Here is an 18,174-nt window from a genome sequence, read left to right on the forward strand (position 1 = left end):
GAAGAAATACTACAAACTGGATTTTATTAAGCTTACATTTTTACACATCAAATACTTCTCAGTTGTGTATTTATGAAGTACCAGTCTTTCATTCCTACCAGTATGACCAATTGAATCCAAGCAAATAGAATCAAGGGACAGGAGCCTCTGGGAGCAAACGGTATGATGAGGAACACAGCAGGTTTCAAAAGAGAGGGGATGTCCAACGTGAGAATTTGTTCTAATGAAAATTTGGAGAAAGATAAGCCTGAGCAAAGACAGAAGGTGTGGAGGTGGTGTGAGAATTGGGCTCCTTGAATTTGAGTAGTGATTAGAGACTGGGGTGTGAGGGAGACCAGCAAACTGGTGGGAGAATTAGTGGGTAGAGAGTGGATGAGGCAGTTCCGGAATTGAAATGTTCTAAGGTGGGATTGAAGCATGATTGGAGCTGTCTTGGCTAATCCAAAGAACAGAATGAAGGGGCGTTTAGTGGGAGAAGGGAAACAAGCATATAGTGAGGATCCAGTAACACAGGAGAATTCTTTAAAAATGGAATTCCTTGTAACGTTTTCTCTTACCAAGTTGTGGCTGGTTCTTAATCCAAAAAGCAAAAACCTACACACTTCGCAAACAACTTGGTGCAAACACTTAGTGATATGAAGATGTCACGTTTCACACAATCTGGGTTCAAGGTTCCAGTGATTTGAGCCTTATGGCCAAAATTTTTGAACACGGGGAGCCTTAAGTTAAAGAGTTAAAATCCATATGTAGGCATCTAGATAAGCAGCCTGATTTTTAGAGTCACTGAGTATAGACAACACTTATGGAAATCTGTATAAGTAGAGGATGATCAGTACCTTTGAAAATCAAGCTACTTATCTAGATGCCTCTGTACAAAAGAGTTGAACTTTAGGCACCTGGATTTGAATATTTTGATCTAGGTATAATTTTCAGATTTTTCAAAGGACCTTTCAAAAAATGTTTTAAAAGTAACATTAGATACATCTTTCTTGAGGCAGCCTAAATATATTTATTAATATTCTCTTTATACCTTTTAAAACTGGATACATTACATACACAAACATAGGGGGAGAAGAGAATATAGAGAATTTTTCAAAGGTCTAAAAAAAGTATATTAGCAGAGGTTAACTTCTAACAAAAGTGGAGCACAGCTGTACTCATTATGGCCCTGATCCTGCACCACAGAAGTCCATGGGAATTTTGCCAGACTTCTGCGGGAGCAGGATCAGTCCCTCTTTGTGCGGATACTTGGGAGAGGACTGTAAAGACAAGAGGTTGCATAATGAGGGGGTGGTCTCTAAAAAAGGTTTCACTCTAGGTCCCTTAAGCCTGTTGTAAAATTTTACAGTTGTCATATCATTGTAGTGATCAGCAGATAAAATTATATTTAAACATAAAACACACTAATTTGCACATCCCTCAAGAAGGTGTCTGTGCTGTCATATGTTCCCTGGTGGCCATGTAAATAACCAAGTTAACTGCTTATTTTAGTCAAAGTAATAGGAATAGCTATGATTGAAATAAGAGAGAGGCTCTGAATTACTAGATATATTTTAATAAAACCCAGAAAGAAAAAGAGCAACAGCAAAGACCCACTAAAATATCCAAAAGGATCAAAGCCTAACGCTTGCCTGAAAAGGGGGATTTTTTGGTACTACTTAAACTGGAGTGTGAAGGGAACTGGTTTTACTTGGTCTCTTCACAAAGGTCATCTCACTCTTAATGAAGACTGTTTAGATGTTTAGCACAGGATCTAAACACCATTTTAAAAGAAATCAAACAGTCTGACAGGCCCATTCCATTTTTGAAATGGGAAAGCATTACATTTTAGCTCTGTAATATGTATCACAAAATAAGTCAGAAATGCAGCTGGGAGAACCATATAAAACTATTTTAATTTTATAAACAAAAGGCTTGTTTCTAAGCCTTGTTATGGTTGCTATGTGACAAAAACATATGGAACCATCACATAGTTTATAAAACCCAGTCACTTAAAAGCAAGAAAATTAATAATTAAGGAAATTCATAAATCTTACACTAACTACATAATAAACATAAACCCATTATTCTTTCCCAGTACAAAGACACACCGCTTTCATCATGACACATTTTGTTATCTTGATTCCAGGATCTAAGTATTTTCTTTTAGGGATAAAATAAATGGGAAATTTATGTAATTCATTGACAACAGCATTTTTAATAGGACTTATAATTGCTGTTTTGTGACAAAATTATTTGTTAATAGAAAAAGTATATAAAATTGATTCCTGTTGCAATTACTTATGTATGTTGACTTGGATTGAGACTAATCAATGTGTTTATGAATGTAGTATTCCCACCCACAAGCAGTCAGAATCACAAGACATGCCCCCCAAACACATAAGATTAGGTTAAAAATTGGGAGATCTATTTATTTATTTTTTAAATTGCCTTCTGATTCGGAGTCCATAGGTTGTCACATTTTTCAAGTTTTCTCCACAATCATAAGGGCCTAGAAACTTACTTAGTCTCACATGCCCTGACTCCAGAAGCTGGAGCTTTAAGGAAAACACTTAAATATCCCAGGATTTGTGATACAGTTGCAAGAACTGGCAACACTGTATGTGTAAACAGAGAAGAACTTTGTTGCTTTTTCAGAAGAGGTTTGTGTTAGGCTTATATTTTGAGATTTTTCATGAAAGAATAATATTCTCTTTGTCCTGGATGAAAATCATGTGCACGTGTCTTATGTGGTCAGTGTAACATTTATTGATTTCCATAATTATTCATTTCCTTGGTTTTTCAGCGGTTGGGTTTTGTAAATTTGTCATAGTTAAGTACATTACTGTTTCTTAGCAACATTAACTGGTTATTGAAACATTCTTCTTTAAGGAATTTCCCAGGGATTTTTTTAAAACATCCTCCATCACCCAGCCATTAGGAGGTATACTGGTAATGAACTCCTGTACTGTGCACCTTAGAAAATAAACAAGCTGAGACACACCTGGCAAGATATGCACATTTATTATGCAGCTAAGTTAACTGCTTTCACTCCAAGTATTAGTAAAAAAACAGTTTTGGGAGGAAAACTGCAATGAGTTAAATGTCAGAGCCGGGTCTCTGGGTTACACAGGAAATACCTAGCCCACTAGTGCCTTCCACTCAAGTCCCTGAAACTCTCTCTCTCTCGATACTCCATTTGAAAAATATGGCTATACTGGTGCTTCACATTTTTCATCTGTAGATATCAAAGTGCTTTAGAAGGGTGCGTAAGCGTTCTTAGGTCAGTTAGTCAAAGTATGAAGTATTGAAGCACTGTTCTGAGACATCAGTACTAGTGCTTCAGAGATCAGAGGGCTGCTCCCAGCTTTGACACAAACTTCCTGATGGTGCCTGTCATCTGGAAAACAGAGGTAATGAGACTGCCCTTCTGGAGTGGTGTGAGGTCTCACTAATGAAGGGTTATCATATTCAGATATTTACTAAGGCTCTTCAATGGAAAAGTTGGGCCTAAAACTCAGAACTAGTAGCTGTTCCCCTAGGTCAAAGAGACATTTTGCAGGGGCTGCAGGAGGAAGTGGTCATTTTGCAGGATTCTTGAGTTTCGGTTCAAATTTGGAAAATTCCCCAGGCTGGTTTTGGAGGTCAATGACAAGAGGCTTCTCTGTTGCCATGTCACTTTCTCAATCAGCTCAACCAAAGGAATATGGTGTCTAGTTTTCATGTAAAGGCAATTTCTTAAACATTCTATTATTCCTGACCTTGAAAACTGCCTCTTTCAATGTCAACATCTTGTCCATGTTTCAGATTTTGTGCTATAAAGTGATTTCATTGGACAGATACAGGGACACAAAGAAATGAAAATTTGCAAAAATCTCAGAAGGAGCCATTTTAAAGTCTTGATCTCAAAGTACTTGCTCAGTTTACTCAAAATCTTCAGAACACAAAGTAGATTTTTTTGTTTTGTTTTTGAGTTATAAATGGGATCAAAGTCTAATAGGACACTGGTTGCAGCCATAGGGCCTGATTCAGCAAAGCACTTAAACATATGAACAAATCCATATTCGGCAAAGCACTTAAGAATGAAGGTGAGCAATAACTTGTTTCAGAGGGAGTCGTGTCAAGCCATCTTGGACTAGAAAGATGGCAGTTGCACCATGAGTGCTTGGGGGTTGAGGAGCTGCTGAGCACGGTTAAATGAGGGTGTTCCAGAAGTACTAATTACGACACACACGCATCCCAGGGCAGGAAATTCAAATTTAATTTTTGTCCCCCAATAATAATCTGGGCACTGGAACAACAGTAAGTGAATTTGATACGGTCACTTAAACTCATTAAAGTGTTTTGGTGGTGATAAGCAGATATAGCTAAATAAAGCAGAATTTTGCATGTCCTGGATTCTCAGAAGATGATTTATTTAGTTTCACTATTTTTGTGGAGCGATCCAAAGTATATTGCAGTTACATGAATATTGGATAACATTGTTTGTCAAATAACATTTGATGAATAATGCATCACTTGCTGGCTATATTACTTGACTGATATTATTCAGTCAGCAAACAGTGGCTTGAATAATGCACATTTTAAATAATCAACAAATAATGGCATTATGCATAAATTATTTGTTTAATAGTATTTTGCTCCCTCTAATTGCAATATACAAGCGTGATATTTCACTAGGAGGGTGGTGAAGCCTTGAATGGGTTACCTAGGGAGGTGGTGGAATCTCCATTCTTAAAGGTTTTTAAGGCCCGGCTTGACAAAGCCTTGGCTGGGATGATTTAGTGGGTGTCGGTCCTGCTTTGAGCAGGAGATTGGACTAGATGACCTCCTGAGGTCTCTTCCAACACTAATATTCTATGATTTCATGATGGGGACCATGATTGTGGATCCATGCATAGGAACTGTTATACTGGATCAGACCCAAAATTCATCTAGTTCAGTGTCCTGTCTTAGACAGTGGCTAGTATCAGATGCTTCAGTAGTAGTAGGCAGATGTGATACTCTGCCCCACCCCACATTAGGTCTCTTTCTGGTGTCTGATAATAAACCCTAAAGCATGAGGTTTAATATCCCTTCCAAAATTTGTATAATTAATTATGATGACTTTTGATATTCTTAATATCAGTATAAATGTCCAATTCCTTGGTTAAAGTCACATCTATTCTTAACCCCCTTTCACTTTTTTCCCAAAAAAGCAGATGATAAAATCTTTTGTCCTAAAAATTCTCCAGCTATATCTCTAGGTAGATGTTATATACAGTTACCCAAACCAACTTTTAATTTCTGGGCTCAAATATTTACCATATTTCTCATGTTCTGAACTGTCTAATTTTTGGAGCACTCATAATTCAAAAGAAGCTTTGTTAAAAGAGCTCTAAGTTCGTAAAGCACATAATCTTTCCAAAGACCTGCTTTTCAGTGATACAGAAAAGAGGCATATTGCAACCTCTAATGCAAACTGGGAGGAATATGTGCCAGGTACTCCAGCAACAAACAAATATACCTCATTTGCTTTGTGAAGAAGCACAGGTGAACCAGCAGCTGCAACAGAAAAGTACAGTCTCCATCAGAGTCTGCAGAGAACTGGTGATACATCCATGGCTGTACATCTGCAGCAGTGAACAGGATATGCATCGCAGTCTTCAGGTGAGAACTTGAGCTTGTGGCCCCAACTCACCACTTCCTATCCTGTTTGATATGTCCCTTTTTCCCTGTGAAATCCATGCTCTAGGAGTAAAGAAGAAGCACTCCCATAGGAAACACAATTATTGTCACTTACAAGAAGGCTAGACAGTCAGAGGGTTGTAAGAACCGAAGATATTCGTGAACCTTTTTCTAAAATCTGTAAATTGCTTGTTGACTTGTTTTACATTTCAAATTTCTTGAAAGGAAAAAAAAGATAGAGGAAAATTAGCTGGTACGAAGCATTTCAAGAGGAGGCCACTGAGGAAGAGTAAATAGGGATACTATGGCTCCAGCAATCAAGCTTTCTGGGTAACAGCCAATGTTGACTGACAAATCATAGAATCATAGAATATCAGGGTTGGAAGGGACCCCTGAAGGTCATCTAGTCCAACCCCCTGCTCGAAGCAGGACCAATTCCCAGTTAAATCATCCCAGCCAGGGCTTTGTCAAGCCTGACCTTAAAAACTTCCAAGGAAGGAGATTCCACCACCTCCCTAGGCAACGCATTCCAGTGTTTCACCACCCTCTTAGTGAAAAAGTTTTTCCTAATATCCAATCTAAACCTCCCCCACTGCAACTTGAGACCATTACTCCTCGTTCTGTCATCTGCTACCATTGAGAACAGTCTAGAGCCATCCTCTTTGGAACCCCCTTTCAGGTAGTTGAAAGCAGCTATCAAATCCCCCCTCATTCTTCTCTTCTGCAGGCTAAACAATCCCAGCTCCCTCAGCCTCTCCTCATAAGTTCTAGACCCCTAATCATTTTTGTTGCCCTTCGCTGGACTCTCTCCAATTTATCCACATCCTTCTTGTAGTGTGGGGCCCAAAACTGGACACAGTACTCCAGATGAGGCCTCACCAATGTCGAATAGAGGGGGACGATCACGTCCCTCGATCTGCTCGCTATGCCCCTACTTATACATCCCAAAATGCCATTGGCCTTCTTGGCAACAAGGGCACACTGCTGACTCATATCCAGCTTCTCGTCCACTGTCACCCCTAGGTCCTTTTCCGCAGAACTGCTGCCTAGCCATTCGGTCCCTAGTCTGTAGCGGTGCATTGGATTCTTCCGTCCTAAGTGCAGGACCCTGCACTTATCCTTATTGAACCTCATCAGATTTCTTTTGGCCCAATCCTCCAATTTGTCTAGGTCCTTCTGTATCCTATCCCTCCCCTCCAGCGTATCTACCACTCCTCCCAGTTTAGTATCGTCCGCAAATTTGCTGAGAGTGCAATCCACACCATCCTCCAGATCATTTATGAAGATATTGAACAAAACCGGCCCCAGGACCGACCCCTGGGGCACTCCACTTGACACCGGCTGCCAACTAGACATGGAGCCATTGATCACTACCCGTTGAGCCCGACAATCTAGCCAGCTTTCTACCCACCTTATAGTGCATTCATCCAGCCCATACTTCCTTAACTTGCTGACAAGAATACTGTGGGAGACCGTGTCAAAAGCTTTGCTAAAGTCAAGAAACAATACATCCACTGCTTTCCCTTCATCCACAGAACCAGTAATCTCATCATAAAAGGCGATTAGATTAGTCAGGCATGACCTTCCCTTGGTGAATCCATGCTGGCTGTTCCTGATCACTTTCCTCTCATGCAAGTACTTCAAGATTGATTCTTTGAGGACCTGCTCCATGATTTTTCCAGGGACTGAGGTGAGGCTGACTGGCCTGTAGTTCCCAGGATCCTCCTTCTTCCCTTTTTTAAAGATTGGCACTACATTAGCCTTTTTCCAGTCATCCGGGACTTCCCCGGTTCGCCACGAGTTTTCAAAGATAACGGCCAATGGCTCTGCAATCACAGCCGCCAATTCCTTCAGCACTCTCGGATGCAACTCGTCCGGCCCCTTGGACTTGTGCACGTCCAGCTTTTCTAAATAGTCCCTAACCACCTCTATCTCCACAGAGGGCTGGCCATCTCTTCCCCATTTTGTGATGCCCAGCGCAGCAGTCTGGGAGCTGACCTTGTTAGTGAAAACAGAGGCAAAAAAAGCATTGAGTACATTAGCTTTTTCCACATCCTCTGTCACTAGGTTGCCTCCCTCATTCAGTAAGGGGCCCACACTTTCCTTGGCTTTCTTAACGGCCAGCTTTCAAAGGGTTAACCATGCTAAACACAGCTACTCAGATGATGATGAATTTACCCTCTAGCAATAATTAACCTAAAATACCTTCTCTGAGGTGCAAATACATTTTGCATTTGTGTGTCATAGCAGGAAGTGGCAGCTGGCTGAGTGAACTGAGTGACTTGTGCTCTTAAACAAAGGCGTGAGGTAGCTTTAGTGTTTCATGTGGATCCGGCTCACTTCTCTTGGTCTCAGTGCGAAATTATTCACCAAAATTATAAAATAGACTATTCAGTAAATACTAACCTCAAAACACCACACCCGGGAGAAAGCAGGCAATTACTTTTATGGGCTAGATTTAAAACTCTGAACTCAGAAATGCTGTGACAATCCCTAGTGAATATGCTATTTTGAAATAGTTTTCCTTTTTATCAAAAAAAAATTCTGTCTTAGCAATAAAATATTTTAAAATGCATAGGCCTTGGAGAGGATTGCACTCTTCAGAGGGCTAATGTTACTAGAACTTCTGGTGTTGTGCATCAGAAAGCGCCTGATGACAGGAATGGCTTTCTTCACAAAACACCATTCATCTACTTGGAGCAATACCATAATCCTCTAGCAACTCAAAGTGTCATGCATTAATTAAATAACTGGGATAAAGTGAGGGGCAGTGTTTGTGAGTTTGAGGTGGCACTTCTTTTCACACTTGCGAAGAAGAGAATTGTTTTAGAATATAGAATTGGAGAGCAATGATTGTGGCAAGGACAGCAAGGCTAAGGATGTGATTGAGGTAGAGTAGAAAATGAGAGAGGAATCGTAAAGGTCTTGTGTGGAAAAGAAGGGAGGGTATAATGGGGTGGTCTGTTCCCTTTAAAGGTAATAGAGACTAGGGATCAGCCAACACCTGTTCCTGGGAGCTGGGATATATACACGGGCCTCAGAAGTGGCAGAAGTAGATACTGGGAGAGAGGAAATGGTCCTGGGGGAATAATGTTTGGGAGAAGTCAGGCTAGTATTCCTTTAACGGCCCATGACCTGGAGCCTTATAGTGCAGAGTGTGACAAAGCTCCTGTCTGTCCCAGCCAATCAGGATGTGCCCTGGGAAGGAGGGCAGCATATATGCTGCTGCCGCCACCTCCTCCCTCATAACAGAGACTAGCAGGAAGAAGATTGTTGCCTGCTAACTTCTCCAAGTCAACAGATGAAAGGACTGAGTAACAGGGGGCCAGCTGAGGGAGAAGATGACAGGGCTGCAGGTGACCTGGATCATAGTCCAACTCCAGAGGGAGAGCTGTGTACTCCTCATCTGAGCCTGTTTGAAATACAACTCTGCTTCAGGAAGAAGGGCTGGGGTTTCCTGAACCTGGGGAGAAGATACTTGTCTGAATTACTGCCCCGGCCCAGAAAAAGGGTTGGACTCAAAGGGGCTAAAGAACAGCTTCTGTGCTCTGTATACTGCACACATTTCTCCTGCAGGGTTGAGGAGGAGAGAACAGATAACCCATTTCAGATGTTAGTGCAAGCAACGTGACTATGTGATATAAAAACCTATGTAGAGCAGGAAAGGTTAATAAATGAGACCCCCACAGAGGAGGTATCTTTTGAAGTACTCAGGACTGAGAAAAGGATTGCAAGCACCAAGAGAGAGCCAAGGGCAAAGCATCTACAGAGCCATCCAGCGCCACAGGAGGGTGTGCTTGAGGGCAGCACCCTGTTAGATAGGGCTAAATAGAAAGGCTCTGCAGATGCCCCAGCACTGTGCCCTGGAATGGGACATATCCATGGAGTTCTCTTGAAAAAACAGTTTCTGGCTCCAAGCACAAAACCACAGAGTCTAGCTCAGCAAGGTGTTTTGGGTTTGTTTACTTTTTCACTGGGTTTAAGCAGCGGGTGCCTAGCTAGACGCGGTCCTGTCTTTATGTTGTAGGCAGGAAGTGTGGGCACTTATTCTCAAAAAGTCATACAAAGGGGAAACCCTAGTAGCAGAGAAATGAGCAACTGAAGAGAATAAAGATGGCTTGCTAACAGTAATTTAGAGTCAAACTGCCAAGCGTACTTTGGTAGACTGGGGTGACTACAGCTATGAAATGAGATTTCCTGACTGCTTCAGAAATCGGTGTGCTATATACAGACATTTAGTGCACACACCACTTTTCTTCATAGTGAACACAGAGGGCCTACTTTCCAGAGGAGCTGAGTACCCAGAGTTCTTATTAAAGCTGATAGCAGTTGCAGGTGCTCAGCATTGGCCAGCCTCTCAAATACTGCCTCTAGTACATGAATGCAACTGCCCACCTTTACCATGGAAACCGTTCTATGGATACCTATTTACGTCCACCAAAGAACATCATTTATATGGACATTGTTGTGCACACAGATTACCATGCTATGCAGCACGCTGACTCTTAAAATATCTTCAATTCTTAACTTACACACGCAATGCAACAATGTGGTGTGCGGTTAACCTGTCTGTCTCGTTGCTGGAAGCGATATTAATGACAGCTGAAGCAAAGTCTAGCTTAGATGGGAGTTAAACAGATGCACCTGGCTATGTGTTCTGGTTAGTTGCCTCTTTATTCATTTCCTGAACCGTAACTAGGGCAACTGGGAAATATGTGATGTAAGTAAACTGTGTGGCCAAAGCAGTAGTTCTGTAAAGCCTAGAATTTCACAAAGTTGCTGTGAGAAAACAACTTACTGAAACTTAATCTCAAACAGGTATTTTCCGTCCTTTAATGTGCTTAACATCTGTTCTGGGTTGTTTGTTCTCTCTCTTCAGGGGGAGAAGAGTGTGCACTGTACTCCTACAGAGCACAAAAACTCTGCTTTAGCTCCTTTGAGGCCAACAGTTCTTCTGGCCCTGGGCAGTAATTCTGACAAGTGTCCTCTGCCCAGCCACTCCTAGAGCAAAATGAAGCTGTTTTAATTCAGGGAATGCCATCTTTATTTCATCCCACCGAGATCTTACTTCAGCCTTCATGAGGTACTTATTTGATGCTAATTACATGAGTCACCAAATTACCGGATGGCCTGCTCTGGTAGAGTATGTCTACACAGCCATCGGGAGATGGGATTGCAGCATGTGTAGGCATACCTTTACTCGAGCTAGCTTGCTATAAATAGCAGTGAAGCTGCAGCAGCATGGGTAGTGACACTGGCAAGCCAGCTGAGTACAAACCCGCCCTGGACCCCTTATATGTACTTAGGCAGCTAGCCTAAACCGTGGCTTTGTGCTATGTCCAGTGAGCCAGCTCAATCAGAACTAGCTGAGGTATTGCCTAGGCATGCTGCAATCCCTCTTCCAATTACTGGAAAGATATACCCCTTAGAAGGCAGGTGCAGAACTTAAACCCAGGATCTTTCACTGTCTGGCGATTATACCCCAGTGTCAAGGAGCCAGCTTCACTTTTAAATTCAGGGGCAAACATATGCATAATAATGCTCTAAATCCTTGATAGCAGAGGAAAGGTTTTTCTAGAATTTATTTTTGGTGACCTGTATGAATGGCTTTACCACCTGAGATTTGTGCGGCCGCCCCAAGCTCATGCTGATAAAACATCTATATCACAGTATCCTCTCTAAGGGCGTGTCAGCACTGGAGCTGAAAGGTTCACTTCCAACTCGAGTAAACATACCCACACTAGCTCTGATCCTTGCTACCCTGCTAAAAATAGAAGGGAAGCTACAGCAGAGCAAGCAGCAGGAGGGGCTAGCTTCCCTGAGTGTGCACATAGGGTCTCAAGTAGATCTACCCTAAGATTTTTGATACTGGTGAGTAGTGTTCAGGAGGGCCATTAGTTACTAAGTGTATGCCTCCTCCCCTTAAGGAGACAGTCAAAGCCCTCACTGTATTCAGTATAGAACCCAAAATTGTTGTTGCCTTCATGATTTTTAGCACAAGACATTTAAACAATTGATGATAAATATTTAAACCAGTCAAAAGCAATCATCAATAGCTGATGGCACCACATAATTCAAGGTGATGCCCAAGGTTGCATAATGGACAAGGCTGCCAGTTATTCACTCTTGCCTGAGAGAAACATCACACAGTTGTATCTCAAATGAATTTTCAGGCAGGAGAATGAGTGCATGTTACGGCTTCTCCTGAACCGCACCAGCTTGAACCAGAAAAGATCTGGGAGCTGGAGGGTTGCAAACAAATTTCAAATATTTTACAAACGTTTAGATGTATTTGTGTGAATCCAAATTTCACAACTTGGGCTTTCCTTTTGAAGGGCTGCTGAAAAGCTTTCTTGCACTTTCAGTTCTGTGGAGGTGCCATATTTTCTTCATTTTTGTTTCTCCCACTGCTTATTACTTGAGGATGCTGATGGTTTTTTAAAAAACTACTTAAGAATTCATCTGCTGGTGATGTTGCTTGTTTCCACGTGAAGTCTCCCTAATCCTCTCATTCTGAATGGCATCACAGTCCTAGTAACAAGGGATTATCAGGACTAAGCAAGCACTAATGAATTTAAAAATGAAAAAAACCTCTTCATGTAAATGAGCATAGCAATAAAAGTGGGAAGAGAAATGAAATATAATACAGAAAAAATCTACTAGACTGATTTTTCAGTGATTTAGTTACGGCATTATAGCTTTTCAAAAATTTGGTCTATAGGCCAAATTCTTCAAAGGGATAGCATCTATGAAGCATTTTTCTTCTATAGAATTATACCAAATAATTGGCATCCTTAGACATTCTTCCTAGTTCAATATAACTTATTTGACATGTTACTGCACAGTCTTCGAATGAGTCAAACCTATACACGCCCAATGTGCAAAAGATACATTAAAAAAGTAAAACCTTCAGCTGCTTGTATGCTATCTGATGAAACCCAGCAGGATAAGAAAAATCAGGAACCATATAGCAACAGAGGAGCTTCAACTTGCTTCAGGCCATCACCACACGATGTGAAAAACTGTAATGGAAACTTGAAAAACTGGATTGTGAGAGGCAAGTAAGACCACATCCAGGAGGCCTTATTCAGGCAAATGGTCTCATTTGTTTTAACGAGACTACCTGCCTGAATAAAGGCTGCAGGATCTTAGCCCTTAGAGCTCAGCTCATACAGCCAGTTGACAGTCTAATTTACAACTTGCTTTTCCAATATTTTCCCCTCCTAATGTATTAAATAGTAAAAACCCTTAGGACTGACTGGACCAAGGGATGGATAATGGAACATAAACCTTTCAGTTCTAGGTCACTCATTCAAATCCAACTTTTGGTCACTACTAACCTGAGCAGCTATGATATGATGGCAAGAAGAAATGAGTTCCGTGGTCTCTGCCCAGTTTCCAGGATACTGGTGTCCATATCACAAAGCCACCTCCAACTGATATTAATTGAGAAAAGACCAAGTGGGAGAAAACAGGTAACTCGGACCCTTGCTGATTCTCTCTCTTTCTCTCTCTCTGACCCCTTTCTCTCCTTTCTGACCCCACATTTGCGGATCAGTTAGACCCTGAGAATGTGAGCAAGAACTAGCCAGCCAAGCACTTGAGAGAGAAAATGCTCAGTGCCACCTCAGAGCTCTAGCCTACCGCATCCAGTGTCCCATCTCCAGCTGTGGCCATCCCTGATGCTTCAGAGGAAGGAGATTTAAAAATACCTCCCAGAATACATTGGGAAGGGTGGGGAACTCCTTTCCTGATGCCTGCAGGTGGCCATCTGAAATCCTAAAGCATAGGCTTTAGGAAGATAAGACATAAACCAGAAGCAAGCCCCAGGGCAGTTGAACCCTGTGCCCTACCATCGCAAGCAACTCTGCCAAAAAATCAACTCTCAAATTTGTCCAGCTCCCTCTTAAAAGTAATTGCATTGCTTGCCCCTACAATTCATATTGGGAGGCTGTTCCAGAACCTCACCCATCTGATGGTTAGAAACCTTCTTCTTATTTCCAGCTTGAATTTATTTGTGGCCAGTTTAGATCCATTTGTTCTTGTGCCAACATTGTCCTTTAGCTCAAACCGCTCTTCACCCTCCTGATAATGCATTTATAGAGAGCAATCACATCCCCTCACAGCTCTTTTTACTAGCCTGAACAAGCAAGCTCTTCCAATCTCATAAGATTAGGGTCTCCATTCCCCTGATCATCCTAATAGCTCTTCTCTGCACCTGTTCCAGTTTAAACTAATCTTTCTGGAATATGGTTGCCCAGAATTGTGCACAGCTTTCCTGATCAGGTCTTCCCAATGCCTTGTACAATGCCATTAACCCTTCTCTCTCTACTAATACATCCTTGGATTTCATTTGCTTTTTGCATGGCCGCATCACATTGGGGGCTCAGAGTCTTCCTGTGATTCACCCGCGTGCCCCGGTCTTTCTCCTCCTCTCTTGCTTCCAAATGATGAACCACCAATTCTGTAGCAGAAACTCAGAAAATGGCTAAGCAGATTTTGCCCAACCTTCCCCAGAACATTCACAACCGGGCTAAGATCAGGCTTGGAACATTTTGCCCTACTTGTAGTTTATTTACCAAACCTGTAAATATCTAAAAGGGGTAGTATTTAGGGAAGGTTATAATGGAAGTGTTATTTCAACCTGTACTAGCTAAATAACTTCTGCAACAATTAATATAATTTAAAATAGTAAAAGTAGCACAATGCACCATATGTGTTTTTGCTGGAAATGTATCAGGAAAAGCCAATACCCAAGACAAAAATGTAATGTAGTAACTTACATTGACTAATGTTTCCTTTTGCTAAAAAACAAAAAGGCAACTGTTTCCTGGATTGCCCTGCTCTGTGCTGTCTTGGAGAGGTTACACAATAAAACCTTGAACTTGGAACGTTGTTTCTTTGGAGAATGTGCATTAAGGAGAGGAAAGAACAGAGAGAAGCTCTCACTTTTCACTCCCCTTCCTCCTGCCCTATTTCACACAGTCAGCATTGCAATATGTGCTGGTCAATTAAATGTGCCAATGTTACTGGCTGTGAATGAATAAGATTTCAACATGGATTAGGATTTTTTTCCTCTCTTCTTTTGACATTTCTCACAATATCTTAAAACTTCTTTGCCTAGGGAGTAATCTACACTAGCCAAATGACTGCATTGGTGATTGTATTATAGGCTTGTGACCATGTTACAACACAGTTTGGTCTTCTCTATGCTGTGTGGTAGCCAGGATACCAAAACATGAAATAGCCCTGTTTTTTAAAGGGATATGATACAACTTCATAACCTGCTATCCTGTCTACATGGGTAAGGCAACAGTTTTGCTAACTCACTTTCATGCTATTTTTTCGACAGACTGACCTGAACAATCTATGTAACTCTTTTTGCTGAAAGAAAGCACATTTTATCACGAAAGCTCTTTCTAGTGGGGTGAACTGCAACACTTGTTAATTATACCTTTCTCATGACTGCCTCATTCATGGGGGTGCCAAGGTGGTTCATCTTTTGATACTTAAGACATTTGGGATCCCTAAGTCTCATTCCCCAAGGCACCTCCAGTGAATGTTTTTGTGGATGAATTTAACCTGCCTTTGTTTTCTTAGTCTCCCTTTACTCTATATTGCTTTGGTACTCAGTCTGGATTCCTTTTCAGTGGATGTGGTGCTGCTGCTCTTGCCCTGCAAGATTTTCCAGAAGTCTGCACATTGTTCAATTTTCCCATTGCTGTTAGACCTAAAATTAGCTGCTTCTAGCAGATACATTTATCAAACAAACGAGACTAGAGTTCCATACAGGGAAGTGCAAATGAAGACAAGTGTTTTCATAAAATAACAACCAGAGACGCACGTACTCTAGCTTCAGGCTGATGAAGTATTAAAAACAATTGATGCCACACACTCATTTAATCTCCCTATAAAGCCTTCACTTGTGCCAATCTGAAGCAAAGGAAAGGCTCTTACGGTTTGTCTTCACATATAGCGCCACAGTGCAGCAACACCACTGTAACACTTCAGGGAAGATGCTGCTATGCTGATGGGAGAGCTATAATTAATCTTCGACTGCAGAAATCAGCCAAACATGCAAACTAAAATATTAGAGTATCATCAGTTATAAAACACAGGCTGGGGCAGAGCCTATTGGCTCTAAGACAAACCATCCTCTCTCAAGTTAACTCAGTCAGCCTGTGTTTATGTTTAAACTCTGTATATGTTGAGGTTTTTGGGTGGGAGTGGGAGAGAAGGGTAGGCAGGAAGGTTTGTGTATGGAGAAAGAGTGAATAGGGGCTCTATCTGGCTTATTAAATGTAGCTTATTGCCTGGCCACGTCATTTTAACATTTTTCTCATTTTTTCCACTTCTTCTCATTTTAGTGCAAGCCCTACACACACAGCAACTTTACTTTGGTGTCAAAACTTAATAAAGGACCTAGACACTGCTATGTTTATGAAGACCTTGGCTCCTGTATAAATCTCTTCTAGTGGGTAGGCCAGTTTTCATGTAGTACCAAAAGTGTTCTAGGTACTTTTATAGATTAATAGGATTTGATCCCTCCCCTTAAAAGCTTATAGTCTACATAGACAATGAATGACTCAAGGGAATGGGATGAGCTACAACAAAGGATATTACTGAGCAGTAGTCTTTAGGACTTGCCTTTGTTTATTAAAAACCAAATATATTTTAAAATGCCTCTGTGAGGGGAGAACAAGTGCTTTAGGATGCTTGGAAGAGCAACTTAAAATAGTTACTAAACTTATTTTTTGTATTACAGTAGTGCCTAGAGGCAGGACAAGATTAGCAATGAGGATATCCATAGCTGAACCCAGAAACTACTCCATCAGCACTGATTCAGATTCTGTGGCATTTTTTGCTTCAGACATGTTATTGGGATGGAAGACTAATGAATTATGAAGCGTGTTTACCAAGGAATGCTGGTACATGTCAGTGATCACATAGTCACCACAAGCTTTGGTGGTCTGACAAGATCGACTATGACTGACATAAACTGAACATCCAGCCAGGTCATCTTAAGGACCTAGCTAGATATTGATCTGGGTGGCACTTGGTCTGTAAGGAGGCTACATCACTTTTGGATTTCATGATGATAATAAGAATTTAGGGGCTCTAGCTGAGCTTGAGACCCCATTGTGCTAGGCACTGGACAAACGGTAATAGACAGTGCCTGCTCCAAAGAGCTTACAATATGAATAGACAAAGGGGGAGAGAACATAGTTCCCCATCTAAATATGCTGATCATTAAAACAGAGAAAGATTAAAGGACTTAATCCAGATCACCTCTAAAATCAAAAGTTTTGAGAGAAACTTGTTTCCAACCTCTCTACTTTCATAGAGAAACTTACATTTGATATTGGTACTAGAGAAAACATTGTGAATGCAGGGTCATCGTGAATCAGCAAGACAAACAAAAAGGAGAAGAAAGTGATAGTTTAAGATTCTTATCCTGCTTCTGTTGAAGTCATTTGGAATTTATCCATTTACTTAGTGGGAATGGGAGGGGGCCTTTTAATATCTTGATGACTCTCTGAGATTGTATCTTCAAAGCTTCTAAATAACAAGAATCTGGCAAAAAATAAAAATGATTCCCCTAGAATTTCAAACTAGTCACAGCGTGTAATGCACTGACTTCTTGCGTTCACTGTCCTCTACTAGACAGAATAGGAGTTGTTTAGGTGTTTGTCTTGCCTTCTTGTGACAGTCTGGTCTGCAAAGAGGAGTAAGCCCCAGTGATATTGATTGCTACTAGTGATTATAGCTTACTTCAAGTAGTACTAGAAGCCTCGGTTTGTGGAGCAGAAGGTTCTGACACATAGCCACCTTCAGAGTGTAATACTAGACACCCGTCTCTTTACCAGGGCTTAAGGAAGCTAAAGTGAAGCCCTTCCTCCTGGAAGTCAGGAAGTGAGGCTTATTCAACTTGAGGAGCCGCCTAAAATGAGGTAGGAGAGTAGAGTTTTGCACCATTAATGACCTTTGATATTTCCTAAATTATGCACAAAGTGACTAGATACAAAGACAAGAGGTGAACTAGAAATACTTAGATAATCTACAAACTTGTTTAATTATGCTCAATTTTAGTCTCCACTTTAAATATCTTTGTATTATGAAAAACCAATAATATTAGCAATTTTTACTGCGCCCCAATTTTGAGGAATGTTTAAAAGTTTGGGTTCAGTGAGTTTTGTTTGTTTTTTCAAATCTTATTATTGTAACTGTTCTTCCTGCTAATACAGTAAATTAAGAAAGTATTGAAATCTCCATATGTTTGTTTTCATGGATCTCTGATGAAGTGTTGATTTTTTATATTATTTCCTTCTCTGTATCATATGCTGAGACAGAGACAGGAGGAGTGGAGCAAGAGAAGAGCTATTCTTCAAGGCATACTTCCCTCAGGACCCCAAGAATTTCTTAATGGAAATTCATGCAAGACTTAAAGGGCGCTAATGGCTTGAGAGTCTGAGCTAGTGTGACTAAAAGCAGCATGCTCATGCTGAGTTCCCTCTGCAGCTCCAGTTT

The sequence above is a fragment of the Eretmochelys imbricata genome, chromosome 5 (assembly GCF_965152235.1).
Source record: "Eretmochelys imbricata isolate rEreImb1 chromosome 5, rEreImb1.hap1, whole genome shotgun sequence".
NCBI lineage: Eukaryota > Metazoa > Chordata > Testudines > Cheloniidae > Eretmochelys > Eretmochelys imbricata.